Here is a 26,353-nt window from a genome sequence, read left to right as displayed (position 1 = left end):
GGGAAAGATACACTGGTTACTATTGAAAGCTCGGGATGATCAGGAGACGTGGCGGCAGGCGCGGCGGTGCCTGCACGGTGCTACAGGCGACAGTAGCCCGGAAAGAGACCCAGGAGGGGCAGTGGGGACGCAGACAGGGACAAGCATCGCGGGGGGTGGGGAAGAAGGGGAGAGTTCGGACGGAGTAGCCTGGCCAGCGACTCAGTCTGAGGCTCCCAAGGAGGCGGACCGGGAAGCGGCGGTGTTCCCTGTTGAGCCAGCAGGACCTTTGGAACACCCCCCTGCATACCCCTGGGATGATTTGGCACAGGCGCGGGTACCTGCGCGCGGGGAGGGTGACGTGGCAGCGGACGCAGCGGGAGTGACGGAGCGGAAGGAGAAAGATGACCAGCGCCGGAAGCAGCACCGGCAGCAGCACCGCCCTCTGCCCGACCCTCGAGACTGGCTCCCGGGGCAACCCTTGAGACGGGAGTCAGGCGAGGAGGGGGATTGGGGTGCCTGGAGGGGAGGACAGGGTGGGTATAGATCAACCTCGAGTAGCAGCGAATCAGAAGTTGGGGGAGAAACCGATGTCCGCATGTGGGAAGACGGGGCAGATTGCCTGCAGCGCGCAAAAAAGAGACATAAGGCAGCAGGGACTCGGAGGACCAGTCAGAAGGAGGGAGGAGAGGGACCGTCAAAAGGGGAGGTCCGGGGCGCTGCAGCTCCGGAGGGGTCCGCGGGGGACGTGCTGCGGCAGCTGCAGCAGGCTATGCGCGCACTAGGGGAAGTAACTCGGCGGCAGACAGGACTCTTAACGAAGGGTGTGCCCCAGCGACAGTCAGTCGAGTTACCTAACTGGCGGCTGATAGCCAGAGATTGTAGCCTCGATGGAGTAAGGATAGAGATGCCTGGGATCTTCCCTGTCCGGATAGCTCCTGGAGGAAGGGCAGGGAGCTGCAAGTCGTGATGGAGAGTTCCCGCAGAGCGTATAGTGAAGTGGGCAGGTATGAAAAAAAAGCGGAACCTTGGCAAAAGATACAGCAAGGACTAGCAGAGCCATTTACAATGTTTTGTGACAGGTTGCAGAAGGCTATTATAGAATCAGAATTGCCACCAGCAGCCAAAGAGGCAGTCCTTATGGATTGCCTCCGAAATCAAGCAAATCAGCAAACACAAGATGTCCTCCGCACCCCGGCGGTGGGGGCATCATTGGGTCAAACCATCAGGCATGTCTTGTACCAGGAGGCGTTGAACCAGCATGGCAGTGTGGGAACGCACATCTGCCAGAACCCTGACTGTGGAAGCGAAGAAAGGGTGATGGTGCAAGCGGCCGGGGTGGGGCCGAGATGTCACTTGTGTGGCCGGCGAGGGCACTTTAAAGCTGGGTGCCCGCTAGCAGAAAGGGGAGGACGTAATGGAGGAGGAGCGCGCCCAGTAGGGAGGTGCTGGGTGTGGGAAGCCAGGACACCTGGCAAGAAATTGTCCAACCACAAAGCCGGGAAACAGCCAAAGGAGGGCGAAGCGAGGGGGATTCGCGCCTCCTGTGAGTCAAATGGCCCCCATCATGGTGCCAGCGCCAGGAGCTTGGCCCACCGTAGCGGGCCAAGGGGGAGTGAACCTTCAGGCAGGGGAGCAGAACCAGCAAGATTTGCAGGTTACAGCCCCCGCGTGGCCTTGGTCATAGGCTGTGATGAGAGACCCATGGCAGCGGTGATGATTACCCCGCAAGAGCCGAGTTGCCCGGCACGGATATGCCTGGGAATGTTAGTGGATACCGGGGCAGATGTCACAGTGATGCCACTTGAACGGTGGCCACCAACTTGGCCCCTTGCCATGGGAAAACGTATAATAGCGGTGGGAGGAGAACAACAAACGAGGACTAGTACTTGCCCTGTGAAACTCGAAGTCATGGACGAGGAGGCAGGGAAGCTCCTCACGGCCATAGTGACCATACTAGTAGCAGATGGGGTAGCAAGCCCCTTGTTGGGGCGAGATGCCCTTGCCCAGATGGGGATCGGGTTGAAAAATTTAGCATAAGGGCCACTGCCTCAGAGGGGCTTCGTCAGCACAAGTTAGTGTGGAAAACCAAACAGCCCGTCTGGGTGGAGCAGTGGCCCCTGACAACAGAGAAAACAGAGGCTGTAAGAGCTATAGTAAAACGAGAGCACGAAGCAGGGCACCTAGAGCCCTCGATGAGCCCGTGGAACACCCCTATATTTGCTCTAAAAAAGAAAGATAAAAACCAATGGAGGATGCTTAGAGCAGTAAATCAGCAAATGGAGGACATGGGGCCTCTCCAACCCGGCCTACCAGATCTGAGTGCTGTCCCGAAAGGATGGCGAGTCATTGTTTTAGATATCAAAGACTGCTTCTTCAGTATTCCGCTACATCCAGATGATAGAAAGAGATTTGCCTTTACTCTGCCTGCAGTGAACCGCACAGAACCAGGTAGTAGATGGCAGTGGACAGTACTTCCGCAGGGGATGAAAAATTCTCCAGCGATCTGCCAGAGGTATGTGGCGTCTGCATTGCAGCAAGTAAGGCAGCAGTTTTAGGAGAGAATCTACATGATCCACTACATGGATGACGTCCTCATAGCTGCGCCCACCGAGGCGTTGTGTGAACAAGTCTTTTCAGACACCCAAAGGGGCCTTGCGGGACAGGGCCTCAAGGTAGCTGAGGCAAAGGTACAGCGAGGACCAGTGTGCGGATTTCTGGGTGCTAGAATAGAAGGGGATTGCATACAAGCTCAGCCTATTAAACTTACACCTAACGTTAAAAATTTACACGATGTACAGAAGCTGGTAGGAGCAGTGCAGTGGTTGCGGACATTCGTGCGCGTCACCGGTGAGGAGATGCAACCTTTCTATGCGTTGCTGAAAGGGACCAACCCATGGGAGCCCAGGAGTTTAGACCCTGAGGAAGTCCAGCAGTTGCAGATGATAGAACGGAGATTAAATAATAAACGGAGATTTTGTATCCATCATATTGATGTCTGTGCATCACTGTCCCAAGGGTGGGTAGAGCCCTGTGTCCCGGAGATATGCGGCCCAAGGTAAGTTCTCCCATAGAGGCGTACAGCAACAAGGTGTGATGGAGGTGCCGTGATGGGACCTGCTTTTCTGAAGGGCTCTTTCCCTTGCTGAACTTGCCACGGCATCGTCCTGCCTTCTCTGAAGGGAGTCACCTACCATCACCCTGCAGTTTGCCGGAAGCGCACTCAGTGGGATGAGAACAAGATCACATGCAATCTCCTAGGCGTTCAGCAGGTCAGGGTTTGCTGTCTAGTTATGCCTAGTTACACTGACTCGCTTCCTTTCTAAAGAGCTGGACCGTGAGACTGTGGAGAAGGAGGTGCTTCAGGAAGGAGGCGGTCACATGGTGCCGGTCTCTGAGGACAGAAGAGGGGCAATTAACTCAAAGGCGGTGCCAGGTAATTGCTGTCCTTTGGTGTCAGAAGTCCAAATCCCCTGGTGTCTGCAGGCTCTTCCCGGGGCGCTTGCTGCTGCACATCGTGTCAGCAGCCAGATTAGGAGTACGCAGCGACTGCTCTAAAAGAAGGCAGGAGCACCTCTCTGAGGAGGACTCTCATCTCTGGGGTGTGGAGGTTATTGCCCTCAGTGTGCCACAGACACACTCGCTCCTAACCCTCTGTGGATGCAGTGAGATGCTCACCGCCCGCCGCGCCCCTTCACAGGAATTTCAGAACTCTGCCATTTTGGGAACGAGGCCACCTGAGCCACGGTCAGTAGGGGATGACAAACGTGACTCTTAATCCAATGTCCCTCCATCAGTACCTGCATCCCAGAGCTTGCTGTGAGTCCCCCCCAGAGGCTCTGGGCACAACAGAGGGGGATCCCTCCAGTGACCTGAGGGCCAAAGGGATGCCCTGACAGATCGGCCACGGCCCAGAGGGAACCTCCACACCATCCTTCTGCATCCTCTGTGCCTGAGCCTTAATGATTGGCATATGAGGCATTCCCTTTCTCGGATTCCTGGCAGTGCTGTCCGACCCCGGGGAAGCCCACCGTGCATGCACAGCATGTATTAAGTTATTCAAAAGAACCCAGGTACTGAGCAGTCTTGCAGGGGCCATAAGTGGGACACGCTGCGGAAAACTGGAGGCGTGCCCGCGGGCACATGCTGGAGAAAAGGCCAAGGGGGAGAGCAAGGTTCAGGTGTCTCCTGAGAGGGCCTGACTCCGTCCCCTCGGGGGGTGGGTCCTGTGGGGAGGGAGAGCTGGTTCACTGGTTGGAGACGCTAACAAAGTGAGAGGGGACATTTCCTGGCAATGTCAGGCCTCCTGTGAGAGGAGCAGTAGTGTGCAGGACACACTAACACACAGAATCATTCCTCCAGGCGTGGATGACAAGAAGGACACAAATGCCATGGATCCAAAAGATTTCCGGTCCTACTGCATAGAAGGCGCCGTGGCGGTCTTGGGCTCCATGTTGTTTGGGATGGTTTTCTGTTGTGCAGTCTGTCTGTGGTGGACGAGAAAACGGTGAGTCGGTGGCGGGGGGCAGGTCTTGCCAAACTTGTGCGAGATGGCTGCTATTAGCCGCAAAGCATTTTCAGGCAGGGCATTCTGGAGTGCCGAGTTAGTTACTGGCCAAACTCTCCTGAGATTTCTGCTGTAAGATGTTTTAACTGTCCTCTCAACTCATGGGCGCTCTTTGCTGAAACCTGGCCTTACTCTTGCAAGGTCCAAGTGACCCTGCCTGGACAAGAGCAGAGCCCGCAACACGTGTGCCTGGAAAAGCAGCCGCCGGCCATGGAGCACCGGGGGGAACCAGCTGATGTCATCATTCTGGATTTCAGTAAAGCTTTCAATACTGTCTGCCACAGTCTCCTTGCTTCTGATGCCATGGGAACCTGAGTAGGTGCTAGGGCAGAAGCAGGCCCCTGGCGTCTCCACCTGCGTCTGATGTCACAGGCGCCTGAGTAGGTGCTAGGCCTGAGGAAGGCCCCTGGCTTCTGCAGCTGCTTGTGATGTGTTGGTGTCGTGGTTCAGCCTCAGTTGGCAACTCAACACCACGCAGCCCCTCGCTCACTCCCCCCACCCCTGAGGGATGGGGAAGGGAATTGGAAGAGCAAAAGAACTTGTGGGTTGAGATAAGCACAGTGTCATAATTACAATAAAATAATAATTATAATAATGACAGAATAATCATTATGATAATAATGACTATAATAATAATATAATAAAATGGAAGAGGAAAAAAAATAAAGGGAAAAACCCACAGAAACAGAATAGGGGAGTGAGTAACACCAAAAAAACACATAAGAACAACCCCACAAGTTATGACAAAACTTGCAAAAGAAAAGCAGGAGCAAACACATTGGGGTGTAGGTGCTATCGTATTGAGTTTAAAAACATCTGTAGCGTGTATAGACATGACAACAATAGTTAAATCCATAATAACTGTCTAATCTGTGCTAGAAATAATCCCCTGAAACAAAAGAAACCACCTTTAAGAAAAACAAAACAAAGAAATTCTCCCAAAGGTTATTAGCAAATTAAGTTTTCTGAGTTACCCAGACAAAATACATCTACGTATTTGTTAGTGCTGACTGACCAGTTTTCTGGGTGGCCAGAAGCCTTCTCTTGCTGCACCAACAAAGCCAGAGAAATAGTTAAGATATTGCTGAAAAAATAATACCAAGATTTAGAGTGCCAATGGGAATGTCCTCTGATAGAGGACCACATTTTTTTGCAGGTGTAGTTCAACAAATCAGTAAAATTTTGAGCATAAAATGGGACCTGCGTACGCCCTGGAGACCACAATCAAGTAAGAAATTTGAGAGGATGAACCAAACACTAAACTGATATAGTGGAATATTATTGATCTAAGATGGAAGTATTGAAAAGATGATTACCTCAAAACTTCCAAAGGGGGGAAACGTAACCAGAGCGATGGAATTAACCAACCACGGATGTTGCTCTACTCCTTGCACAGCCCTACCCAACTGGACGCTAAGTCTGGGGACAGGGAGTACACCAATCAGTGTAGTCTTTGGCCTGTATTTTAGTCCCTAGGTAAGCATTCATGTGAACAAAACAACAGACAATGTGTTTCTGTCAGTAAAGGATGACAAAATGTGCTTCTGTGTAGCGGACTGAGAAAACTGGCCAGGACTGCCAAGATTAAGAGCCGAGCAGGTAAAAGGTAATTCCGGCAGGGGGAGATCGCGACCACCGACTCAGGGACCACCGACCCAAGTAACACCACCTACTCAAAAGAGAACAATGGAAGAGGACAACCGAGCCTGCGCAGTAATTTACATAGGGAACGAGCAGGTTTGTGCCAATCAGTAGAAAGGACAATAATGAATATGTATGCATATGTAAATTTTTGATCTCTAAATCGTATGGGAAAGGTGTGTAAGGTATGCACGTTAGGAGGAGCGATCCCCCGTGCAGCTGGCACTGGGAATAAAGAACGACTGCTCTTTACGACTGAATTGGTGTTAAAGCGTTGTTTCTGATTGTACCGCGTTTTTCGGTAACAGGAGCACCCGGACAGGTCAAGAAAGCTTTCTCTTTGAAACCCTTGAACTTCAAAATTGGGAAGAGTGTAGGGATTCACAAATTTCTCTACCTGCCTGAAGCTCCTAGACCACTTTTGGGAAGAGACTTACTAGAACAATTGAATGCTGAAATAAAATTTAATGATGGGGAAATTGAATTTAAAATACCAGAAGAAAACCACATTGACATTTTAAGTTTGACCCTCACTGAACCACAGGTTAGGGGAGAGGAAATTACACAAGACAGAAAAGACCAGGTATATCCAGGAGTATGGGCCTCAGGAATGCCTGGAAAGGCCAAAACTGCAGAATTGGTTGTTGTTAAACTCAAAGAGGGGGCACAACCTGTCAAGGTAAAGCAATATCCCCTGAAATTAGGGGACAGGCGAGGAGTGAAAAGCATCATAGAAGAATTCGTAAGATTTGGAGTATTGATTGAATGCTCTTCAGAGTATAACACTCCTGTTTTGCCTATCAAAAAGCCTGATGGCAAAACATATCGATTGGTACAAGACCTGCGGGCAATAAATGAGTGAGTTGAAGATTTATACCCGGTAGTGGCGAACCCATACACCTTACTAACTAATTTAAAAGAAACCTATGAATGGTTCACAGTATTAGACCTGAAAGATGCATTCTTTTGCCTCACCTTGGCCCCTGGAAGCCGCAATTTATTTGCCTTTGAATGGGAAAACCCTGATTCGGGACCAAAAACCCAACTAACCTGGACAGTGTTACCTCAAGGATTTAAACACAGCCCCACGATCTTTGGAAATCAATTAGCTGAAGAATTAGAGGCCTGGGAAACACCTCCAGGAAACGGCAGTCTTTTACAATACGTAGATGATATTTTGAGAGCCGCAGAAAAGGATGAAGAATGTAAAGAATGGACTGTGAGTTTGTTAAACTTTCTTGGACTAAGTGGTTATCGAGTCTCGTTACAGAAAGCCCAGGTCTTGAAGAAAGAAGTAATATACTTGGGATTTGTGACTTCTAAGGGACAGAGACAGCTCGGGACTGACCGGCAAGAAGCCACGTGCAGGACTCCAGAACCGACCACGGTAAAAGAACTTCAAACCTTTCTGGGAATGACAGGTTGGTGCCGATTCTGGATCTATAATTACGGACTTCTGGTTAAACCTCTGTATGAACTGTTGAAGAATAGCCTGGCACAATGAATACGGACTGATGAAGCCGGGCGGGCATTCAAAGAACTGAAATTGGAACGAATGAGGGCTCCAGCTTTGGGCCTGCCCGATGTAACTAAGCCCTTTTTGGCTGTTCTCGTATGAAAGGCAAGGAGTGGCTTTGGGAATTTTGGCCCAGAGATTGGGTCCTTATAAACGAGCTGTAGCATCCTTCTCCAAACAATTGGATGAAGTAAGCAAAGGATGGCCAGGATGCCTGCGGGCAGTAGCTGCCGTGGTCTTGGTTATCCAAGAAGCCCGAAAATTCACATTGGGACAGAAGGGGATTGTGCACACTTCCCACACTGTAACCTCCGTTTTAGAAGAAAAAGGGGGACACTGGCTCTCGCCATCAAGAGTCCTGAAATATCAATCAGTTTTGATGGAACAGGATGATACAGAAATTGTCACATCTCCTATTATCAATCCTGCTTCCTTTTTAACGGACAAACAGGAAATGGAGACTGTCGCGCATGACTGCATAGAAACCGTTGAGACTGTGCATGCGAGTAGGCCCGGCTTGAAGGAGGAGCCGCTGGAAGAAGCTGACCACACTTGGTATATTGACGGGAGCAGTCTTGTAAAGAGTGGAGTGGGAATGGCAGGATATACTGTGACCACCACAGACCAAGTAGTGGAAGCCAAGTCACTCCCTAAGGGCACACCTGCACAACGGGCCGAAATAATCGCTTTAGTAAGAGCATTAGAGCTTGCTGAAGCTTTGCGAGTAAACATCTGGACAGACTCAACATATGCCTTTGGTGTAGTTCATGCCCGTGGGGCAATTTGGAAGGAGCGAGGACTTTTAACCGCTCAAGGGAAAGTCATAAAACATGCTGATGTAATTTTGCGACTTCCAGATGCTGCACACCTCCCGTCGGCAGTGGCGATTATGCACTGCAAAGGACATCAGAAAGGTAACGCTGGCAGGGAAGTGGGAAATAAATCGGCTGATCACGAGGCAAGGCAAGCTGCGGAGCAAGGTGAGGTATTGGGCTTAATTCCTGAAAAATCTCTGCCACTACCTGAGAGAGTTGAATAGGATGAAAAGGATCAGAAGTTAATTACCGATTTCAAGGCTGGAATTGGCCCGACGGGATGGGCAATGTTCAAAGATAACAAAATAGTAGTTCCCTTTAGAATATTATGGAAATTAATAAAAACAGACCATGACCAAACTCATTGGGGAACTGAAGCTTTGTACAATTCCCTCACCAAGCAAATGACAGCCAGACATTACTTTCAAACTCTCAAAACTATAGTTGATGGATGTGAAATATGCTTAAAGAATAACCCAAAGGTAGAGAATCGGGTGAAATTTGGAAGTATTGGTAAAGGGAATGTTCCAGGCCAGAACTGGCAGATCGACTTTACGGAACTCCCCAGAAAAGGGGGGCACAGATATCTATTAGTATTAACTGATACCTTTTCCGGATGGCCTGAAGCTTTCCCCTGCAGAACAAATAAAGCCCGAGAAGTAACAAAAATCCTATGGAGAGAAATTATTCCCAGATTTGGCGTGCCAGAAGTGATCTCCTCTGATAGGGGACCATGCTTTGTGTCACAAGTAGTTCAACAAGTTAGTAAATTTTTAGAAATGAATTGGAAATTACACACAACTTATCGCCCGCAAGCAAGTGGGCAAGTAGAAAAGATGAATCGTGTAATAAAGACACAACTGAGTAAAATTTGCCAGGAGACAAATTTAAGGTGGGCTCAAACCCTCCCTATTGCGTTACTAGGGCTCCGAGTCAAGCCAAGAACTAAGGAAAAACTGAGTCCTTTTGAAATTCTATATGGGAGACCCTTTCAAACTAGATATCAAGGACAAGATCCCACCCAGGTAGGAGAGATTAATCTACAACAATATCTGACTGCATTGGGAAAACAATTACAAGAAGTAAATGGATTAGTGATGCCTACCAGAGCATGGGGGTTAGATTCCCCAGTGCAGTTGTTCAAACCTGGAGATTGGGTTTATGTTAAAAACAGTTCAGGTGATCCTCTCGAAGAGAAGTGGAGCGGCCCTTGTCAAGTTCTGCTCACGACTTACACGGCGGTCAAGCTTGAGAGGCACGCTGCTTGGATCCACTACTCAAGAATTAAAAAGGCACCTGATGGACCATGGAAGTCCCAACCCGTAGGACCCACATCTATAAGGCTGACCCGAAACTAACATGAATATTGCTATGTTTTTGTCTTGAGTTAATAAGTGCATTTACTCCCAGTTGGCCCCTGAAGAAAAGAAGCAAATCTGTTGATCGTCTCTGGTGGATTTGGGGAAAGAACACCAATACATTAGGTCAGTTTGCTGAAAACTGCTCTTTGTGGGAACCCTGTACTAGGAGTGATAAATTGACGGGGTGGCATGGAATGACCTTTGTATTATGTTCCAATTTGACAAATGTCACTTTGATAACGAATGTTGCCTTAGGATGTTGTGCAGTCAAAGGGATAGGGCCTCCACTGCAGATGAAGAAGTGCCTCCTTCAAAATGATACCCCCATAAATGAGAGACATACTTGGAAAACTGGTAACTGGGATACACTACTGTGTACACATGGAAGCATTAATAGAGCTGCTGGGGTGGCGGCCTCCTTACCATTGTTGAATCCACCACCTGCAGTGAATCAGGACCAGCTGATTAGAGTACCATCCACTTGTAGGAATGTGGCAAAGAGAAGGCAAAAGCATACGTTGTTCTTTAACATAGCCTTCCCAGCCACCCCTCCCTGCAAAGTACAACGAGCTCGGTACGACATTTTACTTGGAGGTGCAGGAACTGGGTTAGGACTGCTAAATTCAGTAGATCTGGAAACTTTAAGGAGTAAGGTTGGAACCGCAGGAGTTAATGTAGCCCGAGCAATCAAGATTCAGGCTGAATGGATGCCAACCACCTTTAATCCTCAGATACAGAATTTAAAATATGGTAAGGAGTCCTTATATCTCTGTGATAAGAGTATAATTGCCCAGATACAATCCCTTAAGAATTTGACAAAATTTGTGGACTGGACTGTCTGTACCCTACAAGTCATGTGGCAATTGGAACAACAGAATAAGGCACAGTCCTACTTGATGAGTGATAATGAGTCTATGTGGAGGAAACGATTTGGACAATGGGTTTTACCTAGACACTGGCTAAAAGCCTACTCACAGTTTGTGCAGTGTTATGATAGATGATGGTGTGCAGGAAAATTAGTATCCTATAATATAACTGACCCCGAAGTAATGTGTAAACATTTAACTCTGCCAACCCTCTTTTCGAGTCAAGGGAGCCCAGAATATTGGTTACCAGCATTCCAGGGGAAGTCTATTGGAAACAATAACAAAACATATGATCTAGATCTTTGTGAAACCACCTCTGATGGCATCTTGTGTGGACAACAGTCTCGAGTATATGAACCCTGCTTATTAGAACACTCTGTTAACGATTGTAAATGGACGATCCTGCCTCCGAATGTGTTCAAAATGGTTGTAGAGGTTAATGCCAGATCTGTGTGTTTAGTAACTAACAGGCGATCAGGACTTGAAGAATACCATATAACCACCCCATTCATAGGATGCCTCAAGAACATAACCCATTTAACTTGGCATGGACAAACATAGTCATTTTTTGCAGATACAGAAGAACAAGTAGCAATGTTTTGGCATTACGAGAGATTAAATTTAAGCCCTGCAAGTTTATCTCTGAAGAAATTAAATGAAATCTTGAATCAATCACAGAAACTTCAAGAACGTTTAGGAAAACTAAACAAGACATTAGCTGAATCTATGATTAAAACAATAACAACTGGAGACAAGCTTGTCGGACCGTCTAGTCAAATTGGATCTGATACTGCCCATCATTGGTGGGATATCTTTTCGGGGTACCCACCCTCTGCAGAGAAAACTTTGAATATTTTAGTTCACCCGCTTTTGATATTGTTAGCATTTGTTATTATACTAACAGTCCTCAATTACTGGTTGTGCTATAAGCTAAAGAAATTGGCCATAAGAGTTTGGGCTTTGCCCAAGGCAACGAAACATGAAAATTTAGAACCTTTGTAAAGCCATTTACAAAGTTTAAAGAAAAGGCGGGAATGAAAGGACTAAACCCCTGACGGTCCCTGACTCAGACCTTATTGTAAGCATCCTTGTTCTCTTGTGGTTTCCTCCCTTGCAAAGATAGTTTCAGGGATTTGAGGAATGCAGCTTGGTGCCAGATAGGATTAAAAAGATGGTGAATAAGCTCGTAAATTCATTGATAACATAGGCTCGGGACATCAGTGCCGAGAGAAGCACTTGAGGAACTAGTTTAAATCAGCCCCTTGTGACGGTCCAAGGCTAAAGGACTGAGGAGCTAATTCAATGACTCTACATGGGCAAAGGAAACCCAAAGTTCAACCAGCGGACAGGTGAGGAAGACCATCAGAGACCACAGGAGGACCCCCAAAGACCACTAAAAAGACAACTATTGCATGCAGATTGAACTTTTACATATGTTAAGGAATCCTCGGGAACCTTATGCCTATGTATGACTTTATAGCATATAATCTTTGGCAGTTTACCCAATCACTGGAGCACTTATGGTGGAGCAATCCCCAGTGCTGCCCAGCGCTGTAATAAAGAATGCCTGCTTAATAGTGACTCTGTTGCTCTTGAGATTTATTTTGGGACCTTTCTGGATACTCCGCCTCCCCTTACGGGGAGGTTCACACTTTGAAGGATAGTATCTGCGAATTTTTGTATCAATACTGGCACGGGTTGATCCTCTGATTCAGCTGCAACTCTTGGCGTGAGGGTTTGAGTGGCCGCAGTGATTGTCGCACGGCTAAAGGACCCCGGCTCATTGCAAGGAGGAGAAGGACAGCCCATACCCTGAAGAAGAAAGGATACCCCTGCACTACCCAGGCCACACCAGCATCCCAGCCCCTCCGACACCTCTGCAAAACCCTCCCCTCTGCTGGCGTCGCAGCTCAGGAACTGCAGCAAGCCTGACTCTGGTGATGTCTAGATCAAGAAACACGCAGGTGGGTGACGACACCACAGAATTAGACTTGCTTTGCAGAACAGCAGCGCGTGTGTGCATGAAGTAGTGACTGACCAAATTGTGTTGGTGTCGTGGTTCAGCCTCAGTTGGCAACTCAACACCACGGAGCCCTCGCTCACTCCCCCCACCCCTGTGGGATGGGGAAGGGAATTGGAAGAGCAAAAGAACTTGTGGGTTGAGATAAGCACAGTTTAATAATTACAATAAAATAATAATTATAATAATGATAATGATAATAATGACAATAATGATAATAGAATAAAATGGGAAAGGGAAAAAAAAAGGAAAAAACCCACAGGAACACAAACGATACAACCGCTCACCCCCCGCCGATCGACGCTGCCCGTCCCCGAGCCGCGATTGCTGCCTCCCTCCCCGGCCAGCTCCTCCCAGGTGCATACTGGGCATGACGTTACATGATATGGAATATCCCTTTGGCCAGTGTGAATCTGCTCTCTTAGTTCTGCCCCCTCCCCTCCTGGCTTCTTGTGCCCCCGGCAGAGCTTGGGAAGCTAGAAAAGCCCCCATTTGAGGTGCCCCAGTGTGAATGGCACAGCCCGTGTGCATGAATGCCAGAACTCCTCTGTAACGCCATACTTTGCGCCCCAGCCTCTCTCCTCGGTCGGCACGGGCCAGTTGCCAGATTTTTCTGACAGCTCCCCAGCATGGCCACACGGTACCGGTACCGGCACCACCGGCTGTCCACCAGTGTTGGCAGCGGCATGTTTCCACCCCACTGGGGCAGAGAGGGCGAGCACAAAACCAACCCACCAGAAGTGCCCCATCCCCACCACTGGGGCGGGATGGGGCAGCTCACACATGTTGGCATCGCAGGGCCACCCACACCAGCTGCATCCCTTCCCCTCGGGCAGGAAATTCACCTCCCTGTAAAAATCTTGCTTGGGAAGGGAAATCATGGGGATGGGAAACCATTGCGATAGGAAACCCTCACGGGGCTGAGAAATCACTGTTGGCATGAGGAGCCATTGTAGGGATGAGAAATAATTTTGGGGATGGGAAACCCTCATCAGGTGGGAAATCAGCACTGAGGCCAGGACATCCTCAGCGCGATGGGAAATCCTTGAGATGGGCAGTTGTTGAGGCATGAAAAATCCAACCCTGGCCAGGCTGGCTGAGGCGGGTGCTGGCGGAATGATCGCCATGGGGACAGAACCCCAGAACACCCTTTGCCCCAAACAAACCCCACACTGACCAAGGGCCATGGCAGGTACAGCAGCAGGCTCCTGCTCCTCGTGGTGCTCTTACCCTCCGGGTAACCCCCAAACCGACTCTGACCACCAATAGCTCACCCAACCACCCCTCACTGCTTCCCCCAACAGAGAGGTTCCCTCTACGGCTGCCGATGGCATTGGAGGTGCGCGGCGTGAGCTTCACCACCCCGGCCATGCCGCCACCGGTCAGTGCCCGCGTGCTGCCCTCTGCCCCGGGGCTGGCGGTGTGCGCTAAGCCTGCCCAGCTCCACAACGTCACCCACCAGCTGGCCCAGGCCACCGTCTGTCAGGGGGTGCCAGGCCCCCTGGGGGCCGCAGGACAGGTGCTGCAGCTCCCTGGTGGGATGCTTCTTACACCCGTGCTGCAGCTCCCCCATGGGCTGCAGCTCCCCACCATGGCTGCTCCCTGTCCCCCTGCCTACGGCCGGGGACAGCAGGCGCTGCCGGGGACGCTGCTGCCCCGCCAGCCAAAGGGACTCGGACCGAGTGTCGCGGTGCAGCAGGAACCCCCGTACCCCACTGGCTCCTGCCCGCTGCGTGTCCCTGCCCACACTGGCCCCCTGACACCTGGGCAGCAGGCAGGCAGCAGTGGGCAACAAGCAGGCGGCAGCAAGCGCAGGGCACTTGAGGACACCAACGTGCCCGCCTCGGTGCTCCACCGACCCAGAAGCCCCGGGGATGCCGGGGGACAAAGCGCCCCACGCCCGCTGCCCGCTCACCCACCCGACCCGCCGCTCAGCAAGAGGGCACGCAGCATGGATCCCCGCGACATGCCACCCCAGGACAAGCTGCCACACAAAGACCTCCCGGCCAAAACAGCGCAGGGGCTGAGGACGCCCCGCACCGACCTGAAGGCGCACTTGCTCAGCTCCATCCAGAGTTTCCACCCGCTGGGGCGCAGAGTGAAGGTGGTGGGGCCGGTGCGCCAACCGCTCCACCCGGAGCCCCAAGCCGGCCCCAGCGTGCCCCGCAGGGTCCCCAGTTCCCTGCGGGCAGCTCTGAGACCCAGCGCTGTGCCGGCTGCCTCCAAGTGCCCCACTGAAGGCAAGAAGGATGCGACACCAGCGGTGACATCGAGCAGCGAGGCACGCACCAGGGCTACCACCAAACCCCAGCAGCCGAGCCGCCTGCCCCCATCAGCAACAGGGGGCCAAACAGCATGGGAGAGGCTGCCGCAGCAGCGGCACACGCCACCGCACCCTCCCGCCGACTCCCTGTTACCCCTCAGGCCCCGGTGGGTCCTCAGAGCTCAACCCACCCCACTGGAGGAGCAGGAGGCGTCCGTGCCCATCACAGCCCAGCAGCGGCCCCAGCGGGAGCGCATGAAGAAGCTGGCCCAGGAGGAGCGGGAGCGGGCGGCCCTGCAGACGTCCCTGGGCCAGCTGCAGTTTTTTGTGCAGAGGGAGACCGACATGCGGATAGCAGATGAGTACGGCTACCTGTGACACGCCGGTCCAGCACCATCCCCCATTGCATCCCTGCGCAGAGGAGCTACGGAGGCCTGCACCCACCTGCTCCAACCCCAGCCCTCCCCCACATCCCCGCTTCTTGCCTCATTCATTAAAAGAGTTGGGTGTTGGCTTTGCAGCGCCTCTCTCTGCCTGCCGCCATTTGCTCAGTGGGAGGGGAGCTGGGGGGTGACCTGGGCTGGGGATGGCTGCTGAGAGCATGGGTAGATGGGGCCTCGCTCGGGGTGGCGGGCGCCCCTGCGAGGAACCACACTGATTAGCATCAGTGCCAGCATGACGCAGCCCTCCATCGCTGCCCCGGGACCAGCATCACCATCACTGCCCCAGCGCCAGCATCGCTGCTGGCGAGCTGGGTCTGGACCAGGGAAGGAGCTGCAGCCGCCCCGGGGGGCCAGGCAGGGACTGGCTGAGCGCAGAATCTCAGCTCACACCTGGCCGGCGAGCGGTCATCGCTGGCTGGGGCTCGCACACCCAGGTCCCGCAGCTGGCGCCGCACCAGCCACCCAGCTCGCTCGGACCCACCTACGGCCTCCTCCGGCGCTGCCCGGGCCTTATCCAGCAAAAGCCCCTGCTCACAGCTGAGCCCCAAGGCGCTCTCACAAAAACTTCCCGCCTGGCCTCTGCCAACCCAGGCGAGAGGCTAGTGGGGCACCCCCGCAGGGGCCTTCACACAGGGTTCCTATACCCCTCCGCTATTCAGCTACAAGGCGACGTGACCAATCGCTAGCACCCATGCTACCCGGCACTAAACACAGACACACTTTGCACAGCAGCTCTACTTTTCAAGCGCTCTTGCTGCTTGTCTATTGATCCAGGTGTCCCTGCAATCAGCCCTCCTCAAGTGACAGATCTGTGACGCCAGACGATGCTGGCAAGGTTTCAAAGACATGGCAGAGGGGCTAGGGCGCTGCCATTATCTTGCCTCACCTCGGGTATCCTTTAGGCTTCATGGGCACCTCTAAGCTTCCTGCATGCAAAGCCCTCCTTGCCAGGGCCGGGGTGTTTGGCTTTTTTGTTTGTTTTGCTTTTACTGGGCTCCCTTGTTTTACTTCAGCATCAAGAAGAGCAAAGTCTCCAGGAAAACTCCACTACCTCATCACATTACAGTGTATCACGTCAACTCATGAGATAGATAGCTACCAACACAGTTAACACGCTTCCCTACTCTAAAGACTGGTTGATTCCATAATTACAGAAGGGAACTTTCCTAACGTGCCCTACGGGTCCCACCAGCCGGGGCCCCAAACAGCCAGCGACAGGCTGACGGAGAGCCAGCAAGGATGCCACCCGGGGAGGATGGGTCTCCCTTAGCGGTGAGATTTGCTGCTGCATCTCAGAAATCCCCCTGCAGCACTCAGGGCCTTTCAGCATCCCTGGCAGAACCGTCCCACGGTGGGTCATCGCAGCCGCTCCCTGCCAGGGGGTCCCCGCGCCCCCCCAGGAGCCCCGCCTTCAGGGCATAGCTTAGGAGACATGGTAGTCTTGGGTTGGTGGTTGGACTTGGTGATCCTAGAGGCCTTTTCCAACCTTAATCAGTCTATGATTCTATGATTCCCTAGGTGACCTGTGGGGGTGGGGTGTTCCAGGGGGTCAGTGCTTGGAGGAGGGGTGTGGCTGGGGGGTGGGGAGGCCGGACTGTGAGGTCACAGACCCTTCTGGGCCATGCCGTGATGTCCTGGGCTGTGCTGCGGGTACAGCTCAGGCAGTGCCTGCAGCAGCAGCAGCAGCAGCAGCAGCAGCAGCAGTTGCAGCAGCAGTTGCAGCAGCAGCAGCATGGTGCAGGTGCAGGGGACCGTGGCCCCCAGCCACCTCCTTTTTCTCCTCCTCCTGGTGGCCCTGCAAGCCCGGGAGGCCTGGGCTGCTCCGTGGCGAGCATGGGGATTAGGTAGGTGGCAGGCGAGGACTGGCACCCAGCCCTGGGCAGCGTGGAGCGGCGCCCAGCGCACCTTGGGGTGGTAGCGGGGCCGGGGCCGTGGTGGGGCAAGGCTGCGAGAGCAGCAGGGCTGGGCTGAGCCAGGGGAGCTGTGGCCAGCTCCACGGGCAAGTGGGAGGCAGTCGTGCTGTGGGGAGGCACAGGGGGCCGCGGCCACTGCAGGGGGATTTTCCAGGGAATGGTGGGGCCGGGAGCCGTGTCGCGGGGTGAGAAACCATCCCTAGAGCCGGCCCTGCGCCGCCCAGTCCCGCTGCAGCCTTCCTGCAGCCTGCGTATCGGGGCCAGAGCTGCATGGCCGGCCAAGGGAATAGCCTGCGGGAGTGCTTCTACGCCCGGCTGGTCACAGCTGTGCCCCGAGCCATGGCTCTGCCGCTCCCCAGCTGGGTCCGGCTTTCAGCCCTGGGGACGTCTGTCCTGGGTTGATGTCCGCTCAGGAAGACGGGAGCATTCCTGCTTTAGCCCTGCAGTGCTCTGCTTGATTACAGCTCTGCCTCCAGGCCACGGCCACCAGGCCTCTCAGGAAGATGCTGTCCAGGAGCCCCAGGGTGATCCCACAGGTATGTCACTTGACGGAATGAGTAGTTAGGTTTGACTACGCTGGTCATGTGAAATTTTCCTTAATCGTTTTTTGGCCAATGCTCAGACATGCAGAAGAGCAGAGATGGCACAGCTCTTGCTCGGTGATGTGCCCTGGGGCTCTCTGCCTTGCAAAGCTGTCTTTGCCAGACCCTGCAAGCCTGTGCTGCTTCCAGTGCCTGCTGCAAAGCCCGCGGGCTCTCTGGGGCTGAGTTCAGAGCTGGTGTGAGCTCCAGGGAATCCTTTCCCCCAACAGCTCCACGCATGGTTGCTATTGGATCACCGTGGTCCAGGCACCCAGGAACTGTCTGCACGATGCCCCTGAGTGGAAGGGAGAGAAGAGTGCCATGCAGCAATCCCACGTTTGAACTACATTCACTGCATCCATGAATGAAGAAGTGTCTGAAAAAGTATATGGAAATATTTCACGGGAGCTGCTCTGTTCTGTTTGTTTACAGACGTGGCAGGAGGCAATGGACATCCAGCTTCCCGGCTGGCTTCCAGGGCTGACGCGCAGGGAGATCGCAGCATGGGTACGTCATGGCTTTTGACTTCCTTTGAGAGCTGCCAGCTCAAAGCCCAAGTGTGAGCGAGGCATCTCCTGCGGGTGTGAGAGCACAGACCTGCGTGTGCGTGCCGTGTCCTTAGGCGATCCCCACCTATGTTCCCCTATTCGGTTATGATGGCGGGTACCCCAGCGTAGGATGAAAACTTCTCATGGCTGTTTGGTTGCAGATGTGGCTCCGACTCCTCGGCTGGGTCCTGCGCTGGAGCTCACCTGGCACCCCAGGGGTGAGTCGTCAGTCTTGGCTGACTTCACAGACTAAGCGCTCCTTTTCAATATTTGATCAGAGAGAAATTGAACGGGATACTTTCTGTTAAGCTCCTCAAAGAGCAAAGTAGGAAGGTGAAATAGGCAAATCTAAGTACAAACAAGACGATGACATGCAATCTCCTAGTCTCTCAGCACGTCAGCTTTTGCTGTGTACTGGTAAACTGGGAAGTGCCTAGTGCTGACATTTTTCTCTGTGAACGGCACATTGCTTGCACTAGAGATGAGGTGCACCCCCAAACGCCCAGGCTTTGTTTCCAAGTGTTAACGTCTTTTGCTTCCTGAAGATACCATGTTCCTGACGAGGAGCAGTTACTCCTAATTAAACAGACCATCCTTCTTTCTAAAGAGATGGACCACCAGACTGTGCAGAAGGAAGAGCTTCAGGAAGGAGGCAGTCCCACGGTGCCAGGCTCTGATGAAAACCCAGCAGCGATTCAATCAACAGGCATGCCAGGTAATCCTGTCCCCCAGCCCTCCAGGGTCACATATCAAAATCACTGGGGGTCTGCAGGGTCCTCCCCTGGTGCCCGCTACTGCACATCGTGTCAGCAGCCAAACTCTTAGTAGAGAGCAAGTGTTCTAAAAGAAGGCTTTACCCTTCTCTCCTTTTGGCAGTGCTGTCCGACCCCGGGGAAGCCCACCACGCCAGCATATACGATTTCTTTCAAAAGAACCCAGGTACTGAGCAGTCTTGCAGGGGCCATAAGTGGGACACGCTGCGGAAAACTGGAGGCGTGCCCGCGGGCACATGCTGGAGAAAAGGCCAAGGGGGAGAGCAAGGTTCAGGTGTCTCCTGAGAGGGCCTGACTCCGTCCCCTCGGGGGGTGGGTCCTGTGGGGAGGGAGAGCTGCGGGTGGCACTCCCTGATGCTGGGGTGGGCTTTGTCCGTCTCACTCAAAGGGGCGATGGGTCAAACAGCTGCGCTCCCCCACGTGCTCTCCACCTGGCCTCATGAGTGCTCCCAAAGGGTCAGAGTGAGCCTCCAGGCAGCGGCACGAGCCAGCCTGGCAAAGCAAAGGTGGGCGAGCGCAAAGGAAATCGTGGTTTAGCTGTCTAGTTCCAGTTGTGTTTTAGAGAACTTGGTTGTGGTTTTCCTCTTGTCTTGGGGGTCTGTGGGCTCTCCACTGCCACTTGTGAAAGTGCCCAGAAGATGGCTGCCAGAGCTCGCGGTTCAGCCCACCATGTGTCTCTGATAGCCTTACCGGGTGATGGAGGTGCCATGATGGGACCTGCTTTTCTGAAGGGCTCTTTCCCTTGCTGAACTTGCCACGGCATCGTCCTGCCTTCTCTGAAGGGAGTCACCTACCATCACCCTGCAGTTTGCCGGAAGCGCACTCAGTGGGATGAGAACAAGATCACATGCAATCTCCTAGGCGTTCAGCAGGTCAGGGTTTGCTGTCTAGTTATGCCTAGTTACACTGACTCGCTTCCTTTCTAAAGAGCTGGACCGTGAGGCTGTGGAGAAGGAGGTGCTTCAGGAAGGAGGCGGTCACATGGTGCCGGTCTCTGAGGACAGAAGAGGGGCAATTAACTCAAAGGTGGTGCCAGGTAATTGCTGTCCTTTGGTGTCAGAAGTCCAAATCCCCTGGTGTCTGCAGGCTCTTCCCGGGGCGCTTGCTGCTGCACATCGTGTCAGCAGCCAGATTAGGAGTACGCAGCGACTGCTCTCAAAGAAGGCAGGAGCACCTCTCTGAGGAGGACTCTCATCTCTGGGGTGTGGAGGTTATTGCCCTCAGTGTGCCACAGACACACTCGCTCCTAACCCTCTGTGGATGCAGTGAGATGCTCACCGCCCGCCGCGCCCCTTCACAGGAATTTCAGAACTCTGCCATTTTGGGAACGAGGCCACCTGAGCCACGGTCAGTAGGGGATGACAAACGTGACTCTTAATCCAATGTCCCTCCATCAGTACCTGCATCCCAGAGCTTGCTGTGAGTCCCCCCCAGAGGCCCTGGGCACAACAGAGGGGGATCCCTCCAGTGACCTGAGGGCCAAAGGGATGCCCTGACAGATCGGCCACGGCCCAGAGGGAACCTCCACACCATCCTTCTGCATCCTCTGTGCCTGAGCCTTAATGATTGGCACATGAGGCATTCCCTTTCTCGGATTCTTGGCAGTGCTGTCCGACCCCGGGGAAGCCCACCGTGCATGCACAGCATGCATTAAGTTATTCAAAAGAACCCAGGTACTGAGCAGTCTTGCAGGGGCCATAAGTGGGACACGCTGCGGAAAACTGGAGGCGTGCCCGCGGGCACATGCTGGAGAAAAGGCCAAGGGGGAGAGCAAGGTTCAGGTGTCTCCTGAGAGGGCCTGACTCCGTCCCCTCGGGGGGTGGGTCCTGTGGGGAGGGAGAGCTGCGGGTGGCACTCCCTGATGCTGGGGTGGGCTTTGTCCGTCTCACTCAAAGGGGCGATGGGTCAAACAGCTGCGCTCCCCCACGTGTTCTCCACCTGCCCTCATGAGTGCTCCCAAAGGGTCAGAGTGAGCCTCCAGGCAGCGGCACGAGCCAGCCTGGCAAAGCGAAGGTGGGCGAGCGCAAAGGAATTGTGTGCAGGTGTGAAGGGTCACCAGGAAGGGGGAGCAAACCTGTGTCACGGGGAAAACTGGATTATGGCCATGCCAGAGCGTAAGCAAAGCTGAGAGGAGTAAGAGAGGCTCCAGAGTGCGTTGAGTTGCAACGGCCTTGGGAGTTTCCTTTGCTTCTCCTGAAGCCAAGGAAATGTTGCAGCCCCAGGATGTTCACTGGTTCAGAGATGCTAACAAAGTGAGAGGGGACATTTCCTGGCAATGTCAGGCCTCCTGTGAGAGGAGCAGTAGTGTGCAGGACACACTAACACACAGAATCATTCCTCCAGGCGCGGATGACAAGAAGGACACAAATGCCATGGATCCAAAAGATTTCCGGTCCTACTGCATAGAAGGTGCCGTGGCGGTCTTGGGCTCCATGTTGTTTGGGATGGTTTTCTGTTGTGCAGTCTGTCTGTGGTGGACGAGAAAACGGTGAGTCGGTGGCGGGGGGCAGGTCTTGCCAAACTTGTGCGAGATGGCTGCTATTAGCCGCAAAGCATTTTCAGGCAGGGCATTCTGGAGTGCCAAGTTAGTTACTGGCCAAACTCTCCTGAGATTTCTGCTGTAAGATGTCTTAACTGTCCTCTCAACTCATGGGCGCTCTTTGCTGAAACCTGGCCTTACTCTTGCAAGGTCCAAGTGACCCTGCCTGGACAAGAGCAGAGCCCGCAACACGTGTGCCTGGAAAAGCAGCCGCCGGCCATGGAGCACCGGGGGGAACCAGCTGATGTCATCATTTTGCATTTCAGTAAAGCTTTCAATACTGTCTCCCACAGTCTCCTTGCTTCTGACATCATAGGTGCCTGAGTAGGTGCTAGGGCAGAGGCAGGCCCCTGGCTTGTGCCGGTGCATTTTGGTCGCCCTCCGGAATAAACACTCCAAGAGGAAGGAGACGCTTCCAGAACACATCAGGAAATACTTGGCTAAAGGGGGAAAGAAGAAGAAAGAGCTGGCTTTGTTTCCTGATATCATTGTTTCCAATGATATCAACAAAAGAGATTAAAAAAAGCCCCGTACAAAATTCTCTTACTGCCTTGTGTTTACTGGATTTCCTACAGTTAGTTAACTGAGTTCACTTCAACTTCAATGGTGCATTCTATTATGACAGCTTACCAATCCCCATTTCTTACTTAGGAACCATTACCTTGAAGAAAACATAGAAAATCAGTTGTATGCAAGAAACGTCACCTTATTTTGCAGGATTTAAGTCAGAAAGACAAAACTCACTCTCGCTCTCCCACTGCTCACAGCCCATCAGCACTGGGATACAGCCTACGCCTCCTTTGCCAAACAGGTATTAGGGGGAATCGTGGCTCTGCGTCAGACGAGGCAGCGGGCATGTTGCAGGGGAGACACGCCGGTGCCACGGGAATGGAAGATGTTTAGAATATGTGGAAGGGAGATACTAGCGTGGGAAAAGTTACACCAGTCCTCATTTAGAATCAAAAGAGCAGCCAGGGAAAGCAAAAAAGTGTGAAATGCACACCAGCACCTCCACGAACGTGGACACCAATTTGAAAAGCCAGGCGAAAGCAACGGCAACAAGAACAGCAGCTTGTTCCACAAAAGCTACCTCCAGCTGAGGAGAGGCGCACGCTGCTCTCTGACACGCGAAGCCGCCTGCGAGCGCCTTTGTTACAAGGCCTCTATGAAGACAAGACCTTTCGGCACCGGCAACACCTCCCAGGACAACACTGACTGCCAGAGCAGAGACGCCAGCACGGGAAGACTCCTGCACTAAGGCTCTACCACAAAAGAACGCCGGCTGTCCTTGAGCCTCCTTGCAAAATGCAAGTGACAACAGGGAGCTTGACATCAACAACAAAGTTTTACCTCACAGTAAAACAGAGAAGGGACCAACAAAACCGATCCCCTTTTTCTAGACTTCTTCCAAAAAGGCTTCCCGCTATTAACACTTCAATTTTCCATGCAGAAGCTCCTGACACCAAACATTTTCCCACTGCGCTAGGCGCTGCCTTTGCCTATTCTCCTACGCTGCTGCCAACTCGCTCTGGGAACGAACAAAGAGAACCTGCCTCAGCTCACTGGCTCTGAACGCCGCCCTTCTGCCTCGCACAAACCAGGAAAATTGGTGAAATGCCGTTCCATACCTCTGAAACGTGCAACCATTATAAACCAATTGAATAACATTCATGTTCTAAAATCAGATTTACTTTTACAAGAATACTATTCAAATACTCCTCCACTCACAGTTTCAGTTTCCTGCTGCATTTCACATGCCTATCCAAAGGGAATAAGAGATGATCCCAGAAAAATAAAAAAAAAGAAAAAGAGAAAGAAAATGAAAAAAGGAAAAGAAAACAAATGCCCCCCACCAAATTCTTTCTACGCTTCTGAGTTTGGCTTTTTAATCCCATTCCTTTACTCTCTGAATGACCACACAGCTACCCCTACACTAAAAGGCAGGCACACAAGCCACTATAAATACCCTGTGTTAATCCACCAATGGCTTGACACCTTGCACCAGAGTCCCTCTAAGTCAGTGTTAACCTGTACAACTTAGCTGCCCACAGAAGACAGACCCACACGGAAAAGAGTCCAGAAATTAAGGTGCTCCTTGAAGCCTTCATACAGGAGCGACAAAAACTGCAGAGAGTGATGTTAAGACTAGAGCTGCGTTTTGCTTTTAAAAAGAGTCCGTGTGGCAACCAGACATTCAGGCAGATTAAAACCCCATGTTCTGTCACGTCCAGATCTGGAAGGAGGGGTTACAGAATAAATTCAAAACACAGGGGCAGTGGCCAAGTGCCAGTTTGTCTCCTTGGTTTCGCTCACCCTGACCCCCACTCACCACTTGGAAGCTCACAGCCCAACGAGCAATACCTGTGCCCTGTCCATGCTCATCTCACTCATCCAATAAGGGCAAAAAGACGGGAAGCAAAAGGAAAGCAACGGACCAAGCACGCTCGTACTCAAGGGCACTCGTCAGGGCACAACAACAAAAACTCAGAGAAGCTTTGGCTTTATTCCAACACTCATAACCTTGATCACACAACAGCCAACTTTCCCCCCCAAGGCTTCTTCATATTCTTCCCATTCAGAAGTGAGCCCCTGGGTCCTGGTGCAGAAAAAACACCCTGAGACAACAGCGAGTTACAACTACATTCCATTTCAGATCACTTCGGTAGGCACAGAGTCAAGGCGCGGCGTGATCTCTCCTCCCATTTCCTCTCCCCAGCTTACCTAGAGGGCAGAAATAAAACTTAACGGAACTGTCCTTTTTCACAAACAGAATTTCCTCACGGACTATACACCTATGCCAGCACACAGCTTGCCTTTCCACCTAAGCCTCTGAGATTTATCAAGATGATCGGCAAACTAACGCCGTCGAGCACCAACCCAACTCGTCGCTTTAGAAATCACCACCGCACAAACGCTTCCTACCAGTAATCACGCTGTAGCGCTACAGACAAACAAAACCCCACCTGGATTCTACCGAGTCCAACCAAATCACGTTCTGGAGAGCCGAGTACTAAGTCACTATTTCTTTCTTGCACATTCTAAGGTGATAAAAATAGACCGACTCTCCATCTTCCATTAACTTACGCTGACTCTTGTCTACATTCAGATTAGGAGGCGAGGGGACGGGACATCATTTAAGCTTACGGATTAGAGAAGGCAGGAAAAATGAGTAACATTACACCAGTGCACCCCACCTACACAAGCACAATAGTCAATAAGCAGAGATTCAAGGACTTCAGGCTGAAAGGCAATCTTTTAACAACCTGTCAGGTAACTCACTAAAGGCTCTTTTTTCCTCGCCTAAGTCAACAGAAAAATGTGTTCTGCTCTAAAGTCACCTGCTTGCTAGTCCGAGACCCATGGGAATGTGCCTAAGTCTGTTACAGCACAACCACGGAAGCCTGAGAGATGTTCAAGACAGTATTTCTGACGGAAATGAACCATTTCGGACACGTATGTTACAGACACTTTAAAGGGGGGGCAGGGACGGGTTGTTTTTCACTCTGGCCAAAAAAAGAGACAGCTTTCAAGGCCTTTTTGTGGAAGTGGACAATTAGGTAACTGCCTGCTCTACCATAAAACCAGAAACCTTGTTTTACTATCAGCAAACTCCAAAGATAACGGTACCTTTAAGCCCACCACTGTACATCAAGGTGCTCTCGACTGGAGACTCTGCCGTGACGGCGTGGTGACGCAATACAGGGAAAACACCTCCCGACACAGTGACGCTCCAAAGCTGTTCCCGAAACGGCATTGTGCAGCACCTGGCAACAGAAAAGCTTTGTTTCTCCCCTGAAAAAGCACCTGCCCTTCCTGGCAGAACAACTGCTTTAACCACTCCTGACGTTCCAGGCTCGTACAGGCAGAGGACACTTCCCTCTGCTTCTTCCAAGCCAACCAGCAGCCCCGTTCCCTTCCGCCAGGAAAACTCCTTTACCACACGGGCGGTGGGAGGCTGCTCACGGACTCCACTGAAACGGTGTGCAGAGAGCCGCTCCCCCGGCACAGCGCTCACTGCCTCCAGCTGAGGGCCACACGCCAGCCAGGCCAGCCCATCTCTCCCTGGAAGAGGGGAGAAGGCTGCCTAAAGCAAACTCCCAAGGGAGCACTGAAAACAACTGGAGAATCACAGGCGCTGCCCCTTCCCTTCAAGAGAAGACCCTAACAGAGGAAGACAGGCTTACCGAATTCTGCTCCAGGACTGAAAATCCCCCAACTGAAACCCTCAAGCAACACAGCTTGAAACCAACCACCTTATGAGTTTGCATTTCTACCTGACGTTCCTGCACTGCAGAATTCGGACTGCTTGGGGTAAAGATTACAGTCTAGCGATCTAGAGTCCTTATACCATATTCAGCTTGAGTTTGCTAGAAAGCATCCTAATACCTAAGGGAATACAAGTCCTAAAGCATACTGCTAAGCCCATCCTTTCCTAAAACTAAGCCAACTCCATTCTACTTTACTCATTTGGCTTGACACACGCCGCCTTTGGGCAGGGATTTGGACTTCAGCAAGGAATTACCTTCCA

General features: G+C 52.2%; 1 long non-coding RNA gene across 2 annotated transcripts in view; it reads right to left on the bottom strand.

Annotated features, from left to right (window-relative positions):
* The window catches only part of LOC135310332 (uncharacterized), a 92,753-nt gene that overhangs the window by 7,185 nt on the left and 59,215 nt on the right, over positions 1–26,353 (bottom strand). Inside the window, exons 5-7 of one of the 2 annotated variants that reach the window (XR_010370427.1) lie at positions 25,763–25,887; positions 25,453–25,589; positions 23,527–24,421 (exon numbers count right to left, since the gene is read on the bottom strand). The exons of the other annotated variant lie outside the window; for it this stretch is intronic. This is a non-coding gene — a long non-coding RNA (uncharacterized LOC135310332). Of the gene's footprint in view, positions 1–23,526; positions 24,422–25,452; positions 25,590–25,762; positions 25,888–26,353 lie in introns of those variants that run through there. 2 annotated transcript variants of the gene reach the window in all.

The sequence above is a fragment of the Phalacrocorax carbo genome, chromosome 33 (assembly GCF_963921805.1).
Source record: "Phalacrocorax carbo chromosome 33, bPhaCar2.1, whole genome shotgun sequence".
Lineage (NCBI taxonomy): Eukaryota > Metazoa > Chordata > Aves > Suliformes > Phalacrocoracidae > Phalacrocorax > Phalacrocorax carbo.
Note: the sequence above shows the minus strand (reverse complement) of the source record. Positions and strands in the feature narration are given on the sequence as shown.